General features: G+C 37.8%; 1 pseudogene; it reads left to right on the forward strand.

Annotated features, from left to right (window-relative positions):
• The first annotated feature begins 1635 nt into the window (after positions 1 to 1635).
• Positions 1636 to 10177, forward strand: LOC121957865 (annotated as a pseudogene).
• Positions 10178 to 10346: the final 169 nt, after the last annotated feature.

A 10346-nucleotide genomic window follows, 5' to 3' on the forward strand; every position in this document is an offset into this window, starting at 1 on the left:
TTCAAATTTGGCATAAAAGTCCACTTGGCCTCGCAGGTAAAGTGATTAGCTTTTGTTGATCAAAGGTTACTGACCTCACAAAACAGATTCTGGACCGTAACTCAAGAATTAATTCTCTAATAATGACAAAATTTCACACAAATGTCTAATATATATAACATGATGAAGTGATGACATTTTATATCCAATAAGTCAATTTAACTCAGAGAAGGAAGGGATAAAAAAAATCAGGCCTTCACTCAATGTCATAACTCAGGAATAGAAGAGGAGACATTTGGTGAGATACTGTAGCAGATGTTTCCACCTGCAGTTCACTGTTTTTGCTGATATTGAGCTTCGGCTGTCATGTGACGCAGCTCTCTGTTAGACCTCTGCACTCCTCTGTAAGAACAGTCTGTAAGTGAAGACAACTTTTTTTACACTTGAAATTATTCACTGGATACACTGTAGAATCTGAAATTCATTATTCTTAAAAAGGAAACAGATTACCTTGAAAAACAAAAGTAAATATAACTATTAGTATTAATCAGTTTTTTATATCTAATTTTTAAGTTTAGTTTCAATTTTATTAAGTTGTTGAAACTTGACAATCAATACTTGATTAAATTCATAGCAACTTAAGTGTACAAATGTATATATGTATATATATTTAAACTTTTGTCAATATGGATATGCTACACACATCTTTAGCTTAGATTTTCTACAATTCAATCATTCAGTTAATTTTACTGAAACCATGAGCACAACAAAGACGGTATTATCAGTGTAGTGTAAGAAAAAATAGTTGGTGTAAGACTATTTTGAAAAAAATCTAAGGAATAAGGAAAATGTCCGGTGAATTATATTCATAATTATGTATTTATAATTATTTTACAGTATTATTATAATTGTACCTTTTCCATCTTTGAATTTTTTGTTTTACTTTTTTTTTTTGGCAAATTATCACATAATTTTTTTCCTCTGTTTTTCAGAGATTTCTCGCTGACTTCTGGATCATCAGTTTTTTTTGTTGCTGATTACTTTCTTCCCAAGTTTTTTGGACAAAAAAAGGCCAATTAGCCCTATTCTCAAAGAGTTAAAGAGTTCTAAAAATATTTTTGATTGTATTTCCCATCAGTGTTGTGTGAAAGGAATATAAACGCCTGTCCCATACAGATGCCTGTTCCACTGGCTATTAATTGATATGTGACGATATATATAAATATATATATATACACACACACACACACACAACACAGGACAAAGGCACACATCAACACAGCAGCCTACCTGTCTTCTATCATCTCTTGCTCTTACTCTGTTTCCCTCTCTGTTTTACCATCTCATATCTCTTAAATATACATATTTTTAAAACATGTTTAAATTTGTTAAATGCTCCACATGTTTTTAAATCCACACTACAGCTGTTCCACAAGTGAACACCTAACAGGGTGGTATTTTACATTAGTCCTCACTATCTCAGCCTGTGTGTTAAAGTGACAGCTCTCAGTATGAGTGGTAATCATGTAAAGTCGTGGTGTTTGTGTGGCTACAGTATGCCTTTAAGGGGTTACATAACTCTGAAGGAGGGTCAGTTTGTAGGAGGGATTTCACAGTATTTGAACACTGAACCTTTGCTCTTTGCATACTTTCGGTTGTTTCTCTTTTCAGAAGTTACCAAGTGACCTGTCAACAGCTTCTATGTAGTCTAGGAGCAGGAAGTTAAAGAGGATATGCCAGCTTTAGTTTGACAGTCACAATGGGTGTTTTCAAGTACTCCCCCGTGGACTTCCTGTTTATTTGTGCTGGTCTTCTGTTTTTACTGTTGGACATAGGGTTGGATATCTATGCTGTTGTGACTTTCTATCAGGAGAAAGCCTACTGGAGCCTCGGTGTCCTGCTGCTGCTTCTCATCGGCTCGTCCGTTCTTGTTCAGGCCTACAGCTTGCTGTGGTACAGCTACGAGGACTTTGAGAGGCAGACAAGGGTTGAGAAATGTCTGAGCCTGAGCCTGCTCAAACTTCTCCACGTGTTTCAGCTGGGAATCTACTTCAGGTGTCGTAAACCTTTCATACTAATATCATCTTGGTGTGTTTAATGTGCCACAGACTGTGTTTTCTGCTGTTTAGGTGTGTGTGTGTGTGTGTGTGTGTGTGTTGTGGGAAACTGGCAGTAAAGTAAGGTGTTTTCTCTTTCTCATGTGGTTTATTATCTGGAGCTCCACCCTAATCTGCTGGAGAAAATATTCCCATTTACGGGAAATGCAACCTGAATGGGACTGTTGTGGGAAACAACCTGTAACCGCCCTCCAAACTACAGGGATGTGAAACAATTTTAGTACACAGAAAACAGCATGCTTTTGAAGAAATAAACATAACATTAAGTCATATCTGCTCTGAATTACATCATCTGTTCCTCTCTCCTCATTTCCTCTTAATGTGGTAAATGAAACAGAACATTTTGTCACAACAGTAGTTTTTTTCGTTAGTGAGCCTCTGCAGATGCATTCTTGTGACCACAGTGACTCGGTAATAGCAGGAACATGAGTTACACCGCAGTTTCGTTGTCTGCCGTAGATAATCAGATTTGATTTTACAGCATGCTGTTAAACTGGTTTTCCTTTTCATACATTGATGACAAAACTTCCAAAGAAATCGAAATAAATGTCTCAGTAGTTGAGAGTACTGAAGTAACCCACAATTGTGAGGTATAGTAAATTATATACTTTACTAAGTGTGTACTTTACCTGAGTATTTTTCACCTGATCCTACTTTATACTTATTAACCACTACATTTTGAAAGTCTAAATTGTACTTTGTCCTTACCACTTACATAATACTTTTGCTCGACAGCTTCAGTTACTTATTAATTTGCATTTTATTATTTATCATTTTATTTTAACTTTAATTTTAAACAGCTTCTTAAACTGTACCACACTTGAGGCCATGCTCTTGTACGCTATGGCCTCTTGCCGAAATACAGCCGTGCTGATATTCAGTACATCAGCATGACTTTGAGTGTGATATTGCTGATATTGTAATATTGATATTTAAGTGAAAAATATTAGTAAGCTACTCATTTTCCATCACTGATGACTAATATTATTACGATGGTTTTAACTGTGTGTTTTTATATCCCACAACCTTGTCTTCTCAGGCACGCAGGTGTCGTGGAGATCTCTTTATATGCAGCTCCTACTCACAGATCCCTGACCCTCAGGACATCGCAGCGTTCCTGAGCCACGACCTGAGCATGCTGCGGCTCATAGAGGCGTTTTCGGAGAGCGCTCCTCAGCTCGTGCTCATGCTCACCATCATCCTGCAGCGTGGCGAGCTCGACCCTGTGACAGGTGCAGTGTGTTAATCATGTCTCTGAGTTACGTCACGTTCATGTGGAGCAGTTGCGTGTCACCAATGCATAACAATATCAAGCGTTTATGTAAATAAGCAGCGGTTTGTTCCGTGAATCCAGCTGTCTCCCGGGAAACTAAGTAAAACTCACGGTGTGAAGTGGTCACTGCAGAGGCGGGCGTTGATCATAGACTGTGTATAAAGATGGGATGACATGCCCCCACTCTCCCCCGCTATGCTTAAGTGAGGCTAAAATATCCAGACTAGGGGCGCTGCCATCTTGCGCTGGTAACATCATTTGGAGCCGGAGTCTGCGCAGTAGTGCTATCCGTGGTGGGGTAGTTCCCGCCAAAATGACAAATTGTGAGTAACTCCATTTAATGCAAACACACTGACTGACTGTCACATCTGTCAATCATGGCAGAAAATCCTCTTTTTATATAATTTGATAACTCATTAAAAACAAACTTATCATGACAACAAATTCTTCAGTTTTGGCTCATGTGCCAATCACTAACATGGAGGGGCGGGCTTTATGACCTTTACTGTAGACAGACACCAGACCATCTGTTCCAATCAAAAACATAAAATCTAAGCAACGGGAAATAACATTTCACAAGTGAGAAGCTGTTTTACATCATTTCACTATTCGGATTGGCAGTTTGAGAAAGAAGCTGTGCAAAGTAATGCTGTTGCAAGGTTATTAAAGTAGAACTAACTAGAGTGCAACATATCTTTTTTTGTTTGTTTTTTGGTGAATATATCACAGCCTTACCTTTGCCGAGAGTTTCTTAACTCCATTTAACCACTGATGTACTTGTTTTGTTACATATTTAATTTATTCTTTCTTTGTCCAGGCTCCCTTAGCAAAAACTGTTTCTGTACATTTGAATTAATTAAATCTAATGTCAATCTCGATAAACTTTGTTGGATAAATATGCATCTCTGAGTAATTTATTTTCACTTGTAAAAAAACTAACGTTATTTATTAGAATAATGTAACCCTGCAACTGCAACTCTGGGCGACCCTGAGACCCTATACAATGTAGTGCAACTTAAAATGTAAATAAGCGTACCAGTATGTCCAAAATAAAGAATAAAATAAAATAATAATAAATAAACACAATCTATAACATGAATTTGTCATAGAACTAATGTTTACTATCTACATAAGATGAAACATTTTGGTATGAAAACCTGCATTTTTAGTTTTAACCAATCATTCTGTATTATAAATACAAGTCTGCCATTTGCCAACATTTATGAGGTGTTTGGAAAGAAATCTCTGAATTCCCCTTACACTGACTTTACAGTTAAATTCACTTCCTGTCAGCTCTTATTTTGAAAGTCAAACTTTCTTTTAGCTCTTTTGGGACCTTTATTTTGAAGCCTGCTAGGCGGAAACAGATAATTACGGTACAAACGTGCGAGGAAATTGGGGGGAAACGCCGAAAAGTTTGCACTGAAGTGTTAAGCTGTTTGTTGCTGAAATAAGCACCAGGCTGCCATGGAAACAAGGTATGTCGTGGATTAATATGTTTTCTTTGTTCTGGTTCGTGTTTTTAACTGACATTTAGGTAAATTACTGAAAGTTTTAGTGTTTCGCTGCCGCCGCGAAAAATTGGAGGCACCTGGCTGCAGGGAGGTCCTCAAGCGCATGCGCAGGAGTCGCAGTTGGCTCGATAAAAAACTTTTATTTAAATTTATTGAACATTAATATCAAACGGTCAAAAGAAAAGTCACATCATGGTTATGTTTATATCTTTCACATAAACTGAACTGAGCGAGGACCAGAATTAAACAAGTTAAGATATGTACACAGCCTCAAAAAAATGGATAAGTAAAGAGTAAATCACAAAACAAACGAGACTAAAACAGGAAGTCATTCAGGAATTAGAGCACATGGATATTTATTTATTTTAATTTTTTTATTTATTAAAAAAAATAGATTTTTTTTTTAAATAGGGAAAATGTCTAGAAAACGGTATTTCTAATTATCATAATTATATATTTAAAATAATTTTACAGAATAATTTTTTCCCTTAAAAAAAAAAGCTACATTTTGGGGGGATTTTTGCCTTTATATGATACGATGGCTTAAGTGTGAGAGGGGAAGAGAGAGGAGATGGCACACAGTGAAGAGCTGAGGCCAGAATCGAACACACGGCTGCTGCAACAAACACATAGTCTCTGCTCATGGGGCACCCACTCTACCAACTGAGCTACTTGGTGCCCCACAGTTCTTTTTATTTGTTTTATTTTGCTTCTTTTGCCTTTATTTGACAGGACAGTACAAGCATGAAAGGGGGAGACTGAGGGGGTAACATGCAGCAAAGGACCAGGGGCTGGAATCGGCTCCTGTAGCGAGGACATAGCCTCTGTACATGGGGCCAATAACTCCCAGGGCACCCATTTACAGCATTATTTTTTTTTTTTTTTTTGTTTGTTTTTTACATCTGTGTTTTTCAATTATCAACCAGGACAGATTAAAAATGAATTATACAAAAATGCCAAAGAAATGTGAGGAGTTGACACATACAGACACAACTCAACAAATACAGCATAATATGAAGTATGCAGTATAAATATTGATTAAAACACAGGTTTGCTGTATATGTTAGTCATTGGCACCAACCTAACCTGGTAGCAGCAGTATAAAGTTGGGACTTTTATTACAGCCTCGCCTCTTCATAATCAATAAAGGGTTGCCAGGTCATATTAAACTTTTCAACAGAGCCTCATAAAATAAATTTAACCTTTTCTAGTTTAAGGTGCTGCATAACATCTCTTAACATACAGTAGGTGGGAGGCTGAGTACAGAATTATTCCAATTTTAAGCATTTTCTCTGGTCATTACTTTATTTTTGTTTTATTTATTTATTTATTATTTTACTGTTTTTTCTTGCTAATTTCTAGCTACTTTTTGGGTCATGTCTTCTTAAGTTGCTCATTGATTTTGAAAGAAATTAAGCCAATTTTCTAGGGGTTAATGAGATTGCGTTTTACCCTTGACCAAGAGGAAACAGATTTACAGTCAGTTGTAGCTTCCTCTAATGATGACTTCCTCTTCTCCTCCGCAGTGCTGAAAGCCGTCGGCTCGGCCTCAGCCATCGCCTTCAGCGTGACCATGTACCACCGCTCGCTGCGCTCCTTCCTGCCCGACAAGCAGAAGCAGAAGATCATTTCCTCACTGGTCTACTTCCTCTGGAACCTGCTCCTCATCGCGTCTCGCCTCACCGCCCTCGCCCTCTTCGCCTCCGTGCTGCCCTGCTTCATCTTCACCCACATTTTATGCTCCTGGATTGTTTTGTTCTTCTTCGTCTGGAGATCCAAGACGGACTTCATGGACAGCCGCGGGGGAGAGTGGCTTTACCGAGCCACCGTGGGCCTCATTTGGTATTTCGACTGGTTTAACGTGGTGGAGGGGAGGACGAGGTACAGGACTCTGCTGTATCACGGGTACATACTGGTTGACCTGACCCTCCTCTGCGGTCTGTGGTGCTGGAAGATGAGCACTGAACCGCCTTTTTTTGAAATCCCACCGTTGTACGCCGTGATCATCGCCGTCAGCGTTGTTGGAGTTTACATGCTCGGCCTCTTCTTCAAAATGATTTATTACAAGTGCTACCATCCAAGTCTCTCCAAGGAGGAGCTGAAAGGGGACGCCGCGGAGAAGTCCCGAGTTGGCCAGGGGCCGACTAGGACTAAAACTCTTCCTGGAGATGAGCCGGACTTTCCTGTTTCCTCACTGGAGGATTTAGACGAAGATAGAGCCGTTGTGTTTCGCAGCCGGCCCAGCACACCGGCACCCGACACGAAACGCTGCAATAAAAGAATGAGGAAGTTGGCCGAGAACTTCTACTCCTGACCTGCATCACCTGACGTCCACCGGAGACGGAGGTCAGACCGACTCACACAGATACAGCGGCTTCACTGATCGTGGGGGTGTGTGGGATAAAGGGGGGCGTGACCTCATGGGAACATTTAGGTCCGGTTAGGACTGCGCTTATTCACATCGTCTCACTGCATTCGTTTGAATTTAAATTAATTTATTTATTAGATATGGATGACGCAATTCAAAGAGACGGTTAGGATTTTTTGAAGTGGGATTTTATGACGTACTTACCCAAAGTCAGTATACAACAGGAGATGACAGTCAGCATACACCCTAAATTAGAGAGGAGAAATGTGCACTAAGTAGCTGGTAGGACTCGGACCATAGGGAAAAAAAAAAACTTGAATAAATAAATGAATATAAATTAGGGGTCGACCAACATTGTTTTTTCAGGGCCAATACTGATTATCAGTACTTATTGAAACCGATAGCAGATATTATATAGATATTATATTTTACAAAAAAAAGAAAATCTTTGTGTCAATATTTAGAATATAACAAACTCAAACACAAAATTTTGTTTAAACGCCTTTAGGAAATGTTTTGTCAAAACTGAAACTTTCAACATCATATAAATACAAATTCGCAGCAACTTTTCGTTTTATAAATTTTAGTAAAAATTTAAATAAAAAATGAATAAATAATAGCACCCTGAGGTTTTAGAGCGTTAAAGTTCCACTTTCTTTGCATGTATTGTTGCTTGAGTGTAACACACACTTTTTTATTAATTAGTTTTATCGGATGTCAATAAAATAAAACGCCGATACAGATAATTGGCAAAATTCCAAATATCGGCCGGGCTGAAAATCTGTCGACCCCTACGTAAAACTACGAATTACTATAAATGTGAAAATACAGTAAAACACACTTACCACAAAACACTAACGCGCTTAAACTATGCAGCGAACGAGCCTGCAGACCGTGTCGATGCTGCTGTTTACAAAAGCACATAAAGCCAGCAATCTTTAGTTTACTTTTAAATTATAGGTTCACATTTTTTCAAGTCAGCCTTAAAATGCTACTAACATTCCCGTATGTACATAGAAATAGTTTTGAGTCACTTTAATTGTTGTTCTTGCTTTATAGCGACGTCCACGGGGACCTGTTTTACATCTGCGAACTGTGATAATGCTAATGCTAATTTTTTATTTACTGTAATACCTGAACATCTGACTCAGTAGAGGGCCTTTTAGTACAACCGAATGCTGAACAAGACATTTTTAAATCTAAAATGTTAGATAACTTTTAGGAACTGAAAACAGACTGAAATAGAAACAGCTAAGCCTTTTTCTCTTTATTGGACCGTGTAAAATGTGTTTAGTTTTAAGGAAGGTGGCTGAACTCACTTTTTAAATGCTTAAATTTTAATAGCATTAGGAGGGCACCTTTGGCGTGTGTGTACAGGAAAGATAACTTTTTAACATGCATATGGACACAATAACAGACGTCTTGATGGTTCCTTCAGTATTGCAGCATTTCTCATCAAGAAACAAATTTTTTTCTGAAAATGTGGCAAAGATTATATTTACAGAAGATTTGTTTTGTCAAAAATATGTATTTTTACAGTTAGATTATATTTATAGAAGATGTGGTTTGTCAATAATATAGAATTATATTTTTAAAGTAATATATAATAAACAGAAACTTGAGTCTGAAACTTTTTAAAGTTTATTTACACTGTATTGAGTGTCTTAAGTACACAGGAAAACCTTACAGGACTGTGCTGAGGTCCCGAACAGCTACTGCGGGGAAAATAGTGATTATTTTAATTAAATTAGCATTGATTATTATGATAGTGTTCCCTTTTACAGGATCACATTCAGGCTCTCTACATGTGGCCTCACAGGTCCATGAAAATGAGATGAAATACATTAAAAACAAAAACATACAGTATATTTTAAAAATAACAGTATTTGGCATTGAAAAGAAAAAGAGGACACGTTCAAGAATATAGCCCCTTAAACATTGCATGGTTGTTATTTAACAGCCATCGTATACTTCAAAACAGAGGAGACATGCAGACAAAGTAAAGAAAGAAACAGAAAACACATTCAGTAAGCAGAAAAAATGCAAAGATTGCATATGGTCTCTCAGAGATCGTCTGTCAGGACTGATATTTACCGTTAACTCACACTGAACAGTCAAACATGCCTTTCACCTTAGTAATCTGCATTAAAAATACCATGTTTTTGTAGATTGTGATTGTCTCTAAGCGATGCGAAGCGTTTCACAGCAACAAAATAAACGCAATCTCCTTTTCAAAAGGAAGCGGAAATCTAATACAAAGCAAACACTGAATGTTGATAATAAGATTTTCACGAGTAAATTTATGTGAAGCAAGTATTGTCATTCCAAATATTCTTGAAAAACTCACCGGATAGCAACGTAACTGTTCTTGAAGGGATCATTTGGATTTTTTTAAGTGGGGTTGTATGTGGTTCTTAATCAAAGTCGGTGATTTACATTCAGTTGACGTCAGTCGGAAAGCCGCAAGTTTGGAGAAACAGGCTGAAGTCCGACACTGGTGCGAATGGGGGTCAGCAACAAAACCTGTTTCAGCCACCTAAAAAAAATCCCACCCCCCAAAAAATCTTTTAGTTTAAGTGTACGATATCTTGAGAGTATTTTCACGGCTTCACCTTCATGTCAGACAGCCTGATCCAGCGTGAAAGTTACACATTGATGCTCTTGTCAATTCTACCAAACTCCATTGACAAAAACAGTAATTTTAGCTCACTGAGCACGGGAGCTGCTGGTCCATTACTTACTGGATCAGGTAGCTAGTTTGAGTTTTTTGTGACTTTGATGGATCCGAACTAACCATTTTAACCATACAATAACATAACATAAACAAACTACTTGATGCAGCAGTAAACCAGGAACTCCTGTGTTCAGCAATTTTAAATGATGTTTTTCTCAATGAAGTCTGGCTTTGAAGAGAGTGAAACGACAACTTCATTTTTCCGTTAGAAATCGGCATCTGACATTAAGGTGAAGCAGTGGAAATACTCTCAATATAGTGTACGTTTTCACTGACATTGATTTTTTAGGTGGGACTTTTTTTAGGTGGCTAAAATACATTTTATCGTTGACCCCCATCCACAGCTGTACATTGCTTAGCT

Source organism: Plectropomus leopardus, chromosome 18 (genome assembly GCF_008729295.1).
Source record: "Plectropomus leopardus isolate mb chromosome 18, YSFRI_Pleo_2.0, whole genome shotgun sequence".
Classification (NCBI taxonomy): Eukaryota; Metazoa; Chordata; class Actinopteri; order Perciformes; family Serranidae; genus Plectropomus; species Plectropomus leopardus.